This window comes from Ailuropoda melanoleuca, chromosome 18 (genome assembly GCF_002007445.2).
Source record: "Ailuropoda melanoleuca isolate Jingjing chromosome 18, ASM200744v2, whole genome shotgun sequence".
Classification (NCBI taxonomy): domain Eukaryota; kingdom Metazoa; phylum Chordata; class Mammalia; order Carnivora; family Ursidae; genus Ailuropoda; species Ailuropoda melanoleuca.
In genome coordinates, this window is record NC_048235.1 from 35,105,142 (window position 1) to 35,120,172 (window position 15,031).

Below are 15,031 nucleotides of genomic sequence, written 5' to 3' on the forward strand. Positions count from 1 at the left end.
GGAAGTTATGTATTCTTCTACAGGTTTAGCTGCGTTTGAATTCCATTCCTCCATCATTTCATTGAGAGCTTTTACCTTGGAATGAGCTGCTTCACTTTTACATCAACACGTTGGTCTTGAGGCAGCCCAATTCATTTTCATTCATCCTGATTGTTCAGCTCCTCTATACTGAAAATGCTGAGCAATTCAACCAAATCTATGACACAATGGAGTTCACAGTTGAGTTGGGAAGATAAGACTAATTCCCAAAACTACTCATTTACTCAATCATTCATCATTTGAACAAATATCTGTCGATCACCCATTATACATCAGGCACTCTGCTAGGCTAGAAGCATTGGTCCTACACTATGTTTATTGCTACATGGAAAGGCAGATAATCAAATGAGCAACAGTAATGTGGTGTGAGATGTGCTATTATGTCTGCCATAGATGCTACAGAGGCACATATTGTACCAAAAAAAACAAAAAACAAAAACCTCAGAATATAATTATTCCCTCCACGTATGCTCTTGACGGACCCTTCTGTCTCACCTGGGACCTTCCTGAAGCTGTGACTCCCTTTCTCCTTCCCAAACTGGCAACTTCATCTCAATTGGTCCCTTCTGCATAGAGTAAAGTTATGATCAACTCTGTTGTCTATCTTAAAAATAAAATCTTCCATTGATCCTGCACCTCCTTGCCTTTTCTTACTTTCCAAGTCTAGAATTCTTGCTTCTTCACTTGTTTTCTGTTATTTCCACCTTCTGCTCACTTAATTCTTCAAACACCTGTAGTCTGGCTTCCTCTTGCCCTGCACACCCAGACACTGCCCTGGCAAAAGGCCCAAATAATCATCTCCAGCTAAATCTGATCCATTTCATTTGACTTCATCGTTTTTTATCTTGACCCCAAATTTTCCATTAATGACTATCCAGTTCTCTCTTTTCCCTCTTTGCCTCTGTCCCGGTTCTCCACTGTTTCACTGACTAATCCTTCTCTGTCCTCTGCAGACTCATTTATCTGTGTGTGCCTGAAATATTGTGTTTTCCATGTATGTTTCATTTTTGGATCTCTTTTCCTCTCATACCATTCCTGAATGATCCTTGATCACCTGCTGTCACCTACCACCATCTGTTGACTGTCAAAATGCATTCTAGTCAACTCTGCTCCTCTGAGCTTTGGTCCCCTCCACATGCCTCTCAGCCATCTCAGCTAGTTCTAAACATAAGTTATCAACTTTCCACCAAAATATGCTAGTCCTTCTGTCTTGGTGAATGGTGAGATCATGTGGAACTTGAATGTTGTCATCTACTCTTTTCTTTTTCTTGGGCTGACATCCAATCAATCGATTGATAAGTCCTGTCAACTCCATTTCTCTACCATTTATATTTGTTATATCTGTTTTCTTCTCTATTCTCACTGCTCTTCCCCTAGTTCAGACCTCACCATCCTTAATATGGACAAAAGGCAGTTAGATTACCATCTGATTGTTTTGCCTCTGATGTTATCTCTGATTTTATACCCTTCCAGTCTACCCAACACATCATGGCCAGGGTTACCCTCCTAAAATACAAATCTGAAAACAAAAAGCACACACAAAGCCATCTGTGGCTGTCCATTGCCTGCAGCAGTTGTCAAACTATACAAGAGAGGTTCAGCTGAGACATTTGAGCAGCTTTTATGAGAGGGACAGAGAGGGTAATTAAGGACTTTGAAATCCAGTCTCCCTCTTTCTGCTCCCTGCAACTCACCCAGTTTCGTGCTGGCAAATGTTTACCAAACAACCCCCAAAAAGTAAAAACAGAAAGGACAAAAACCCTATTGTAAAGTTTGATGGTTTCCGTGGTGCAAATACTCCCACTATGACCAATTTCAGGTTATGAACATCGCTGGAGTTTGGAAGAAACGTTCACAACTGACTTTCAAAAGACCATGGCTCTTGTTCTCTTTCCTCACACTGGGTATTTTTATGGGGGTGTGTGTGTGAAAACGTTTCCCTGCTCATGTCTGGCCCATTTTATAGGAGTCTTCTGATGAGCCTCACCTGCAATCAGCAGAGCCCCAGATTGGCCCAGGCCTTCCTGCAGACTGTGCTGGAACTCAGGGAGGAACAATAGCATGTAGAAACCGAATGCGAACTAATGAGATAACCTGGGCTCCATAAAGAGAAGGAGAGGTGGAGCTGATGCCTATAGCAATGCTATGTAGCTACTGGTGTGAATGCCCACTTTTCAACCCAGAGGACAGGGAGGCTAAAGAAAGGGCTGCCCTTTCTCATGGACTGGCCCACCACCATGCTGATGCCCTGCAGCTGGCCTGCCTGAAAGCCACCCTCCCAGATGGCACTGCCTCTGGTCCCCAAAACAGCACACATACAACTTTTTCATAACTGTGACTGGATGGATTACTCCTTTCTGTGCAAGAATGTATGTCATTGTCAACATCAAAAACTTCCTTGCTTTGCTCTGGCAGCACCTGCCTCATTGACTGGGAGCCTTCTGAACAACTCCCTCACACAAAGCATTTAAACCTGTCTGACTTCAAAAGTAAGGTAAGACAAGCCACGTCGAGCAGAACAGCACACACCTAACATGATTATTTCTCCTCTTCCTGGTGATAATAGAAATACGCAAAAGCTGCCTTGATCCAGTAAGGATTTGCTCTTCAGAATCAAATCTCTGCTTTCCCTGAATTCACCACTCCTCCCCTTGACCCCCATCCCTGCTTGCTTTCTACTCATTTGGCATTGCAGCCCATGTTTATGCTCCATCTTGCAAATCCAAGTGTCTCCCTTGTAAAGTCCAGCAAACTAATGAAAAATGTGGCCAAATTTATCTAGTAGGTAAATGAAGAAAAGACATCCATCTTCATCTATTAATTCATTCTGAAATGTTAATTATCTCCAGTGTGGCTGCAGTCTGCTCAGCTACATTTAAGGAGAGAGACTTTTTACAACTTTGTCAGGATTCCCCCTAGTTCTTACTGTCCTCAAGTTGTCTGGATCCTGGGAGGAGGCGGGCTCAGCCACTGGGCACTAGTAACGGTTGACTGATAGATGGTCAAATAGAGCCCTTGGAGGAAAGATCCAGAACAAAGCAGGTTTCAGAAACCAGCCAGCTCCAGGTAGGGGGCCTTCACTTTACCTATGGATGTGGTCCCAGAGAGAATATGCCTATACCTCACAAACACCTTATAAGGGAGGTATTATTAGCAACCATTCATGGGTCAAAAAATGATATTCGAAGTTAGGCCACTTCTCCAAATTCATGCCTGGCAAATCAGCAGAGCTTGAACTGGAGTCTGGCCCCTCTACCTTTAAAACCAGATTCTTTTCTTCATCTTGCATTTTACACATGCCTGGTGCTCAGACTTTCTTTCACCCCAGTAGGAAGACAATGTCTGCCTAATGAGGGTTTATTAGGTTATTTTGTTTGGTGGGTTATTAAAGAGGCAAGAATAAAATGAGATTGCAGTGAGAAGGTCATTTGGGAAATGTTAGAGTGACTTAAGAAAGTGGCAGGTTCTATTAACTGTGGAACTTTTAATAATCTACTCTAAATGCATGGATTAAGAAAGGACATACTTCCTGAAGAATATTTTCAAAATAACAATTCTTTCCAGACTTCTTGGAGCACAACTTTGTGCAGCAAGCTAGGAAGATTTCCTCTGGGTCTCAGATCAGAACCCAATGTGTGAAGATGTCCAGACACAGAGTAACTTATTTTTTTTTAGATTTATTTATTTTGGAGAGAGAGCGAGCAAGCGAGCACGCGAGTGGGGGCAGGTAGAAAGAGAGGGTGAGAGAGAACCTCAAGCAGACTTTCTTCTGAGCATGGAGCCTGACATGAAGCTAGCTCTTACTATCCTGAGATCATGACCTGAGCTGAAATCAAGACACTTAACTGACTGAGCCACCCAAGCGCCCTGACACAAGATAACTTTGATAACAATAAAACAATGAGCTGCCATTCTTCTAAACTCCTTTTGTTCATGTCTTTAGTGGTTGAAACTTCAGGATGCATGTTCTGACAACAAATTATAAATTTATTTGTGAACTAAGTAGTATTTGTAAAGCTATGAAAAGTTATTCCTTTGGTAATAAAATCTCATGTTTATTATTAATTTATTCATCTAATATCCATTCAGCACCCTAATGTGTAGGAAGAACTAGTCTAGATATTGAGAATACAATAGTGGATGGGCCAATGAGTCTTTTAAAAAATCTTGCTTAAAGCAAATTGACTTAAACCTTAAAATCTCTTAGGAGGACAGGTAATAGTCCCACTGTGAAAAGATGAACTAGGGGGAACTAGGTGGTAGCAATAGGGGGGCAATGAGTAGATGAAACCAAGATATGTTTTAGAGGCAGAAGTGAGAGAACTTACTAATGGACTGGATGTGGACTGGAAGAGAGGAGAGGATAGGGCTTTTTTCCTTTAGCCTGAGCAACTGGGTACATGTGGGTGGAGTTAACTGAGATGCAGGTCCATGGAGGAGGGAAGGATTGGGTCCAAGGGAATGGTAGACTCAGTAGTTTTCTCTTAGCCATATTAAATTTCACACATTATCAGATATCCTGGTGTTAAAATTAATAGATGCACAGAACTCAAGGATTATATAAGGGCTGAAGATATGAATTTTAAAGTATATAGCATATAGAGATCTTTAAAGTTATAGACTTGAATGAGGTCACTAAGGAAGGTAATAAACAGAGAAGATGAAGCAGCTTAGGTCTGAGCTCTGCAACTTTCCAACACTAAGGGGTAGATAATGGAATCTATTCAATATGCCTGGAAGAAAGTCCAGAGAGTGAGGTATCATGAAAGAGAAGTAAAGAAGGAGTTTTCAGAAAAAGACAATGATAATCTATGCACAATGCTGCTGAGAGAGTGAGTGAAATGAGAACAGGAAGTTAGCCCTTTCTCTGAATAACATGAGGGGTGCTGGTGACCTTGATAAGAATTTCTTCTAGGGCATTTTCTGGTAGGAAGACTAGTTACAGTGAGTTGAAGAAAGAACTGGGAGTAAGGAAATAAGTCAAGCAGCTAAGAATCACTTTGAAAAAATTATATAATGAGGGCTTTCAAAAAAATCTCAGCCATATGATGAAATAAATATCACATGTCTGATCCAGAAAATGATAGGGCCTTCTAGAAAAGCCTCTCAGAAGAATTGGTCTTGTCTTTTACAGAATGGAAAATACCTTAGATTTCTTAGAACCAGAGCTGATATATGACTAGTATGCATTTGTATGGCAATACTGTCTGATATAACACTTCCATGGTGGTTGGTAAACAGTCACTACCTTAAGTAACCCTGTTCTCCTTCCATCATACCACATGACCCAGCCTTATAGACCTATTCAGAATTTAACAATGATGGAACCACTGACAATGTTGATGATCAAGGGCTCTGCTCACTCTATACAGACAGCATTCAATTTGATTTTGAGTGTCTGTAATCTACATGTCTTAGATAGTGTTAATGCTTAGATCCATAATTTCAAATGCCAGTAGCAGTTAACTAAGTATTGATATTTTGCAAAGAGACAAGTCTGTTTCAGAGTAGGTTACTTGTGGATGCTCTCAGTAGAGACTTTTAAATCAAATCTTTAACTACACCGCTACACAGGCTCCATAGTAGTCAGAGTTTCCTCCTCTTCCCCTGATCAAGTCTCTGGTTCCTTCAGGAAAGTCAGGGCTTATTGGGCATGTGTTTTCTAGCTTTACTATCAAAGTTAAGCTTATTTCAAGGCCAGAAGCCAGGATGACAAAAATTTAAAATAATGGAACAGTTCCTGCTGTGGTAGAAGACAGCCAGATATAGGGTGACATACGAGCTTAGCCTATTCCTGGTTGCAAAGGCACTAGTTTGCTCTTCCAATACCAATCCCACTCCAATCATGGTAGAGACCAACAATATGGAAGGTCCCAGAGGAGATCCATGTAGTAGGAACAGGAAGTCTAGTTTCTTTAGTTCTGTAATAGATTATCTTAAGTCACCTTTTAAGAAAGATAAAAGAAGGGCACAACAATGTAAGAGTTATATATGTATAGAGCTATGGATGCAAATAAAGAATTTATGATATAAGTGCTATGTGCTCCCTCTATGAAGTCAGCATCCAATCTGATTTGTTAAATCACTATGCTACTATCTCTGCTGCAAAAGCCTCCCATAAGAATGTCCATGTAGAGGCCAAGAGTGTTTTTTCTTTCCTAGTCCCCCAAACTGTCACTCCTCATAATGCCAGATAGTTTTAAAATTCAAGAATAACTGAGTTCATTGGCCTCCACCTACACCATCCCTGTGTCGTACTCTTACCTGGCCCCTACACAGCACTGCTTTTGACCAGAGTATATCAGAGTTACTCAAGAAAGCATGTCATTTGCTTTCTAGTCAAAATAAACTAGAACTTTTGTTTTTGTCATTATAGTTGATAGGTATTCTCGAAGGGCCCTTTCACTGCAAAATAAATACACCTTGCATAGGAAATGTGCTTTGAGGCACTGCTGGCTGCATAAGAGGCAGAGGAATTTTCTATAGACCACACCTTAAAACAGAGAAACAAACATACAAACAAATAAAAATCTACGTGTTATGGTCAGGGAAGCAGCAGTGTGTTGGGCGCAAGCAGTTGACCTAGGCAGATGACTGTTATAAAGTTACCATCAGGAAGTAGAAAGTTGAGCTTGGAATTATGCACTGAATGTAGGGGTGTGTGTGTGTGTGTGTGTGTGTGTGTGTGTGTGTGTGGTGAGAGAAAAAGCAGTGGTAATATTGAAGTGATTCCAGTCAGTGGTGCCCTCTGAACAGTGGCAATAGTAGAAGCAAATCCTTTCTGGAAGTAAGTCTCACAAGTAGATCCGAATGATTCCAAAGACTATGGTCAATGAGCTTAAATGAAATATCAGCAAGTCCAGAGAATTCAGGTAATGATGAAAGTCCCCAGAAACAAACAAACAAACAAAAAACAAAACAAAAATTAGAGTTCTAAGGACTAAAATGTTGGAATTGTCAGGCATTTTATATATAAAATGCTAACCAAAAATTAAAGGATGCAACCACAAATAAACATTCAAAAAGAAACTGTCAAAATTAAATGCATAGAATTGAAAAGGAATACAAATGGGAGGCTCAGTCGGTTAAGTGTCTGCCTTCAGCTCAGGTCATGATCTCAGTGTCCTGGGATCAAGCCCCACATTGGGCTCCCTGCTCAGTGGGGAGTCTGCTTCTCCCTTAACCCTCTCCCCTGCTCGTGATCTCTCTCCCCTTCTCTCACAAATAAATAAATAAAATATCTATAAAAAATACAAATGAAATTAGAAATTAAAAATTTAATAGCTGGAATTTTAAAAATCCAAGTTGAAGAATTAGATGAGGATTATTAATAGCTGAATAGATAATTAGTAAGGTGAAAAATACAGTCAAAGAACTACTTGTGGTGCTGCACAGAATGATAAGAAATGGACATTATGAAAAACATATTATAATATATAGAAGACATGTCTAAGTATACCCAATCAGAGTGCCAGAAATAGGTAATAACGTGGAAGAGGGGTAGTATTTAAAGAAACAATGGCTCTAAATTTCCTATTACAAAAAAATCCCACTAGTACAATGTATTCCAGGTAAGTTAAATAAAAAGCAATCATATCTCAGACCATAATAGGATAAAGACAGACAAACAAAAGGTCTTACAAAAGACATTCAGAGCAGACATTTAGAATTACATCACACTCCTTCCTTAAAAATAACAGTGTAAGCCAGAAGACAATGGAATAATAACTTCAATGTATTGAGAGAAGATAATTTTCAACAATGAATTTTATACTTAAGAAATTTTTTCCATAATGAAGATGAGATATATTTGCAAAGACATAAAAACTGTGAGAGTTTATGGCCACACATTTACTAAAAGAATTTCTTACAATGTACATCTAGAACAAGGAAAATTATTACAGAAGAACATTTTGACATGCAAGATGATGTGGTACAGATAACCTAGAAGAAATGGATAAATTCTTAGAAACATAGAACTTACCACGACTGAGTCATAAAGAAATAGAAAATCTGAACAGACCTGGTGGGGAGATTGAATCAGTAATCAAAATGCTCCCAAGAAAGAAAAGCCCAGGGCTGGATGATTTTACTGGTGAATTCTCCCACACACTTAAAGAAAGAATGCCAACAACAACAACAACAACAAATCTGAAAACAAAGAAAAAGCAAAAAAAAAAAATCCCCTAAAACCTCTCAAACAACAGCAACAACAAAACAAACAAAAAACAAAAAAGAAAAAAATTAATGTCAATCCTTCTCAATCTCTTCCCAAGAACTGAAGAGGACAGAACTCTTCCAAACTTGTTTGTTGGGGCCAGTACTACCTTGATGTCAAAGTCAGATTTAAAAGACACTGCAAGAAAAGAAAACTACAAGCCAGTATCTCTAATGAACATGGATGCAAAAATCCTCACCAAAATACTAGGGAACAAAATTCAACAGCACATTAAAAGCATCATACACCATGGATTTATCTTGGGATGCAAGGCTGGTTTAGCCCATAGAAATCAATTAATGAGATATACTACATTAACAGAATAAAAGATTAAAACCACATGATCACCTCAATAAATAAAAAAAAGCATTTGACAAAAGTCAACATCCTTTCATGATAAAAACTATCAAAAAACCCCCCTAAGAATAGAAGAAAGTTACCTCACTGTAATAAAAGCTATATATGAAAGGCCCATAACATACATCACACCTAGTGGTGGAAAACTGAAAGTTTTTCCTCTAAGATCAGAAAAAGGCAAGGATGCACACTCTCACCATTTCTATTCAACAAAGTACTGAAAGTCCTAGCCATGTCAATTAGGCAAACAAAAGAAATAAAAGGCATCCAAATAGGAAAAGAAGAAGTAAAATTGTCTCTTTATGCAGACAACATGACCTGATATGTAGAAATCCCTAAAGACTCCACTAAAAAAACTTTTAGAGCTAATAAATTCAGTAAAATTGCAGGTTATAAAATCAATATGGAAAAAATTAGTTGCATTTCCATACACCTACAATTTAATATCTGTAAGAAGAGAAGAAAACAATCCCATAAACATTACCATCAAAAAGTGGACTGAAAACTTTAAGAGACTGATGAAAGTAATTGCAGAAGACATGAGTAAATGAAAAGATAACCTGTATTCATGGATAGAAAGAATTAATATTGTTAAAATTTCCACTATCCAAAGCCATCTAAAAGTTCAAAGCAATCCCTATCATATTTCCAATGGCATTTTTCACAGAAAAAATATTATTCCTTAAAAATTTTTTGATGGATCATTATTTTCTGGTAACTTTCTCCATCTTGTCACCTAATTTTTCTTTTTTTTTTTCTGTTCCTTTTCATTTCCCTGCAGGACTTCAGCCTCATTTATTAAGCAGCAGAGTTTTAGAAGTCTTAATGCAGAAATGAGTGAAGACCAAGGGGTGAATGAAGACAGGGCTCTTCCTGCTCCACACACCTTCTCACCAGTGTGATAATCTACCACGAGGCATTTTACATTAGAATTCTGCCTCAGAAAGGTGTTTACAACAAAAATGAGAGAACTTGAAGAATCACAGCCAGCAGGGTACTCTTTCTTCAAGAAGCCGTATTCCAGGGTACCTCACAAATATGCTTAGCCCTTCAAGAGATAGGCACGAGGCACTGAAACAGCTAATGTGACCCCTTAGAAGATCACTTTTGCTTTAAGATATTTCTGAGGGTGGGGATGCTGAGTGCAAATAATGTACATAAAGCTGAAAACCAATAGGTTACTTGAAAAGCTTTGGCATGTTCATACTAGCAACTATGATTTCCTTGAAGATGGGCATGTAGTTCAGAATCACCTGCATTGGGCTCTGTTCTGAAGTCTTGATGATGGTCTGCTTTGTGTTCTGCTTGGTTAGTGTCCCCTCACACAGCCAGGAACATGTTGATGTGGTCATCCCGGAAATCTGGGTGTTTGCTGATTAAAGTCGAGATGTCCAGATAGAGCAGAGAAGGGTCAGTGAACTTAATAACCTCTGCAGTGGCAATGATAGTGTCACCATGTCCACTTGTATCTTCACCAAATCCAGAAGCCAGCTTTTGGAACAAGAAGTGGGGTTGCTCAGCCTCCCTGCCCACTCTCTCAGCACCCTCCCTGTGTTCCTTGGTGCTCCAACAGGAGATGTGCTTCTGCATGTTGGCCTACGGGTACTCCACTTGCCATCCTCTTCTTTTTATATGGCATTTTGAATTTGGCATAATCATTGAAATATTCTTCCACAGTGAGACAGATGATTTTTACAGTGTTTGACTCTAACAGCGACTTCCTTGTCATCAACTCATTGAGATGTTGCTCCAAATCCAGGAAGACCTCTTCCAGCAGGCTGCTGCAGCTCTCCATTGCAATGGTATCTGAAATCCCATCAATGTTTGGTTGGCTCAGGGATATGCCCTCTTACACTTCACTTTTTAAAATATTCCCTTTTTAAACCAACTATAAATTCTTTGAATCTCTGATAGTTGATAGCTATCATATATTGAACATGGTGTGGGCATTCTGACTTCTCAGCAGTTCCTTATACAACTGAACTTCCATCTTTGCATCTACTTAACAAATAATTCATTTGCTAAAGACACAGACTAATTTGTGTTACAAACCTTTGTTTTCACTTATCTGAGCAGCAACGCTGAGAATTTATTCAAACATCTAGAAGGGAGTGTTTCCTAGGAGTACCCACCTTGGTCAAGTTTCAGGCTCAGCATCTTTTACCCAGTCTTTCTTGTCTTTTTCTAGTACATTTTGCAGCCAGGTAATAACATCTAAAAAGTGAGAGTTGACATGTACCTGGGGAGCAGATCAGAGACTGCTTTAGAGAAAGTAAAGGTTCTGGGGCGTGGATATCCACTTCTGGGCCAATTTCACATTTCCTGTCATCTCTGTGCTTGTGTAGGTGTTTGAGACCCATGTCAACCACAGGCTCATGATCTCATTTGCTTCTAGGTCTTCTGACTCAAACTCCTGCATCCATTTTCTCAGAGTGTGGTGGTACCTGTTCAGATGGTTTTAAAAATTTCGTAATGAGGAGGAAAACACTCAACCATCAGGTTTTTAGCAATGATGGCTCATCCAGGACATACTTCTTTATGATTTCCAGGTGGCAGATAAACCACATCTTGTTGGACTCCCTGGGGTCTGCCTGTCTGGCCTCAATTCTAGTAGTCTTGGTTCCATCCAAGACGGCAAACATTTTCTCCTTGTAATTCTTGGCCTCTCAGGAGAAGCCAAGCTAGTTTGTTTTTTTTTTCCCTTTGGTCAGATACACATTAGTCAATTTTTCTTCCTTTTTGATGATCCTGACAACTAAGACCAGCAAGTGGGGTCACGGGAGATGATGACCAGCAAACTTTGCAGCACCATCCACATCTGCTCAGCCAGCTCATCTGAGAGCCCCTGCATGGATGAGGATTGTGTTGTGCAAGTTCTCTCTGTCCGTGTGGACTGCTTATACGTCAGCCCTTCTTGGGAGTGAACACTCCAGGTCCATCAGCTTCTGGTGGGCCTGCAGGAACGCCCTTGTTCAATGAGGTCCTGGGTCTCCCTTACAATTTGGGGTCCCGAGATGTTCTTGAGGCTCTCCAAAACTGCAGTGACCCAGGTATGCCACATCACAGCATATTTCATTTATTTGAGGCTCTCGATGGCATTGATGCTCTGTCTCCAGTCTTTGCTGATCAGCAAGGGACTTCTGGATGTCTGTGATGTTGTTCAGTGCCTTGTGGAGCTGGCTCAGGCCCATGCAGCTAACCCATCCAACCATAAATGGTTAGTGTCCTTCCATATGGCTTCTGTGGAGACTTTTTTCCAGGCCTCTTTCTGCCATGGTGTTCCACTTTGTCTAGCTGGCCTGGGCACTGAAGCAGCCCAGCATCCCTTTCGAACTTCATGGTTGCTAAAAAACAGGTAAAATCCCCGCACCTGAGTCACCCCTCCTCACTGTCATTGGGTGCCCTGCTGAAATGTCACCCAATTTCTTAAACATGTTAATCACAGTTAAAGTATGTCTTCTGTATTATATCTAGATCACCTGTAGGTTGTTTTCATTGTTTGTTTCTTTTCTCTTGGTTTTTGGTCATTTGATGTCATTCATGTCATTCTCTATTGTCATTCATGGTAATTATTTACTTATTTATTTCTTGAAGGCAAAAAAGGAATAAAAGAGACTATTAATATTGCCATATCTCAGCAACTAGAAGGAAGCAAGTCTTGGGGGCCTATTTGGAAGCTAATTTAGGTTGCTAGAGAAAAACATAAATTAAGGCAAAGATAAAACTGACTCCAATCATTTTTATAGAGTGCTGGATACTGTGTAGAAACTTTGAATAATGCTAAATTCCAAAAGAGAGAATTTATTTAATTTTTTACTTACAGGTAGTTACAGTAGGGATTGATCACCTTGATACAATCGGAATGGGAAGCACGGAAGCTGATTTCAGGCTTCGTGAGAACTAGTCTATTTCTAGTTTGAAGTAATCCTAAAGTAGGACCTTTCAAGAACATAAACTGAAAGCAAAAGTTGTTTACCTGGGCTCATCCCCCTACCAGGCCTTGAATGCCAATTTCCCCCTCCCCAGCAGGTTGAGACTGGCAAAAGCTCAGCTTAGCTTTTTAGCTTCTTAGCTGGTCCTTTCTTCCTGGCTTCTCAGCCTCTCATATTGAAAATGTTAGGAATAAATAATATCCTCAGGGAAAAAAAGAAACACAAAAAGTCATGCTCACAGTTCTCCAATTCTCTTTTCTTCCAAACCTAGTCCTCTCAATTCCTAGCAGCCTTGATAACCCTCGACTCCATTTTTCTTCCTCCCAGCCCTATCAGACTGCTGAGAGCTCTTTGCTTTAAAATTCAACTTGACCTCCCAGTTGGTGCCAATTACTCGTGGAGAAACAGCAGAGACTGGTAAGTTCACTCAATGTTCTTTTCTCTTGGATCTTAGCCTTTCAAGTTTTTACTGACCATGTTGCTTTATGATTACTTCAAACAGGTAATTTCAAAACAATTTTTATACAGTTTTAATTTTTTCCCTTGGAGGGAGGGTTGGTCTGTTACAGCTACCCTATCATAACTATAAAAATTAAAAAGCATAATATTTTTACATAAAAATCAGAATTCTCAATTTCTCTGACAGAGAAAATCTGGAAAAACTGGGCCCACATTCTTGCATGGAAATAAAGGCTAGAGGTAAGTAGCTCCTGTTCCTTTAATTTCAGGTATATGCTCTCCAGTTTTCTTTAATTATCTGGATTACTTCTGGATTACTCAGTGATCCCCGAGAATAAAAAAAGGAGGAGGTCCATAATCAAGCTTTGAGTAATGCTAATGCCTAATTGTGTTGTATAAAAGGAGAGCTAAAGGCAACATGAGACTGCATATTCAAAAAAGGAAAAGGAAAATTAGAAGATTGCTGTATCATGGAAGTCAAAGGAAGACAATGTTTCAGGATGGAGGGCGAGATGACTGTGCCGATTAACTGTTCTAATACTTCTATACTGATCTTGAAAGAAGTGTAATTAGTGATCTTGAAAGAGTATTTTTAGTAGAATAATGGAGATGACAGCCAGGTTGGGGTGGCTTAAGTAGTGAATCAGAGATGTGGAAATAAAGTAGTGAAGGTAGCAGGCTAGAGAAAAAGTCTCTGTGACAGGAGGGCAAGAGCAAGGATGGATCAGGGGAAAGATGGGGTTGAATAATAAATTTAAGATAAGAGTGGCCTTTCTTTACTGCCTTTTTCCCAGTGCCATCAGCCAGCCTTTCCTCACTTTCTTGCAAGATGAAACACTGCTAAGATATTTTCTTGAAGGCAAGACAGAGTGAAAAGTGGTCAACATTTTCATCTCTAAAAAAAGAAAGAAACAAGACTCACTGGGCTATGCGGAGGCTGATTAGATTGCTACGGAAAAGAGTAAATTAAGGTAGAGAGAAGGCTGGCTTCAACCATTCCTCTGACCTAAGGAGTCACCGCATTGTCTGAAGTCACCCTCCCTTTCCTGCCTTTACTGGAAACAGTCAGGAGACAGCAGCACAAAAGCTGCCTTTTTCCTTTTCAAAAGCAGGAGGAGGGCTGGGACATTTCCCCCTAGCTTCAGGGATCTGTTAATTGGCTCCCCAGTAAAATTACAGAAGAAGCCTGCCTGATAATGATTGTAAATGACAGGGACGATCAGGTTTACCTTCTGAGGTCCCCAGGGGACTTGCAGTTAGTTTAGTCTGAACTTAGCATCAGCTGCTCAGGTACCTTTCTTCCCAGCACGCAGTGGCTAGACTCATCTTGTATTCTTTCAAACCTCGTTAGTGTTACGGCCTTCTCTCCCCCTCCCTCCACCCCCGGCAGCCTCCTCTCTCTCACTGTTGCCCCTCCTCTTCAATATCCAGGACTCCTGAAGCATGCCAATGGAGAAACTGAAGTAAGATGACTTGCAGAGGTTGGGCTCTTTTGTCTTCTGGCCTGGAAGAAACAACTCATGGCTTTGAGCTGTGGGTTATTGTCCCTTCAGGAAACTACACACCAACTTCCCTGAACTCTAATCTCCATTAACTCCTTTACAGTTAGAAGGTACTCAGCTCAAGGATTTTATAGTTCATTAGAGGTGTTTGGAATGTACCGTAGGTCTTAAAGAGAAGTTAATATGCCAAATAGCTAAAGGTTGAAGAAGGCAGTTTTCATTAAAACCAAACCACCAATCTTTTAATTTTCCAGAAACCACTGTGTACGTGGGTGTAGTTATATATGTATGCATATGTATGTGTGTGAATATGAGGATATTTGCTATATATTAGATATCTATTACATATTACATATAGTATATACAACACATGTAACCTATGTGGGTATTTATGTAGTGTATATGTATTATGGACATATGTTACATATATGTATGTATTATACATGAACATATTATACACGTGTATACGTGTTATATATTAATATAATAATATAAAATTAATATTGTAATATAATATATTAATA

The 15,031-nt window shown here is 39.7% G+C and overlaps 1 pseudogene; it reads right to left on the reverse strand.

The window, feature by feature from the left end:
- Positions 1 to 9,792: 9,792 nt before the first annotated feature.
- On the reverse strand, positions 9,793 to 11,953 carry LOC100471757 (annotated as a pseudogene).
- Positions 11,954 to 15,031: the final 3,078 nt, after the last annotated feature.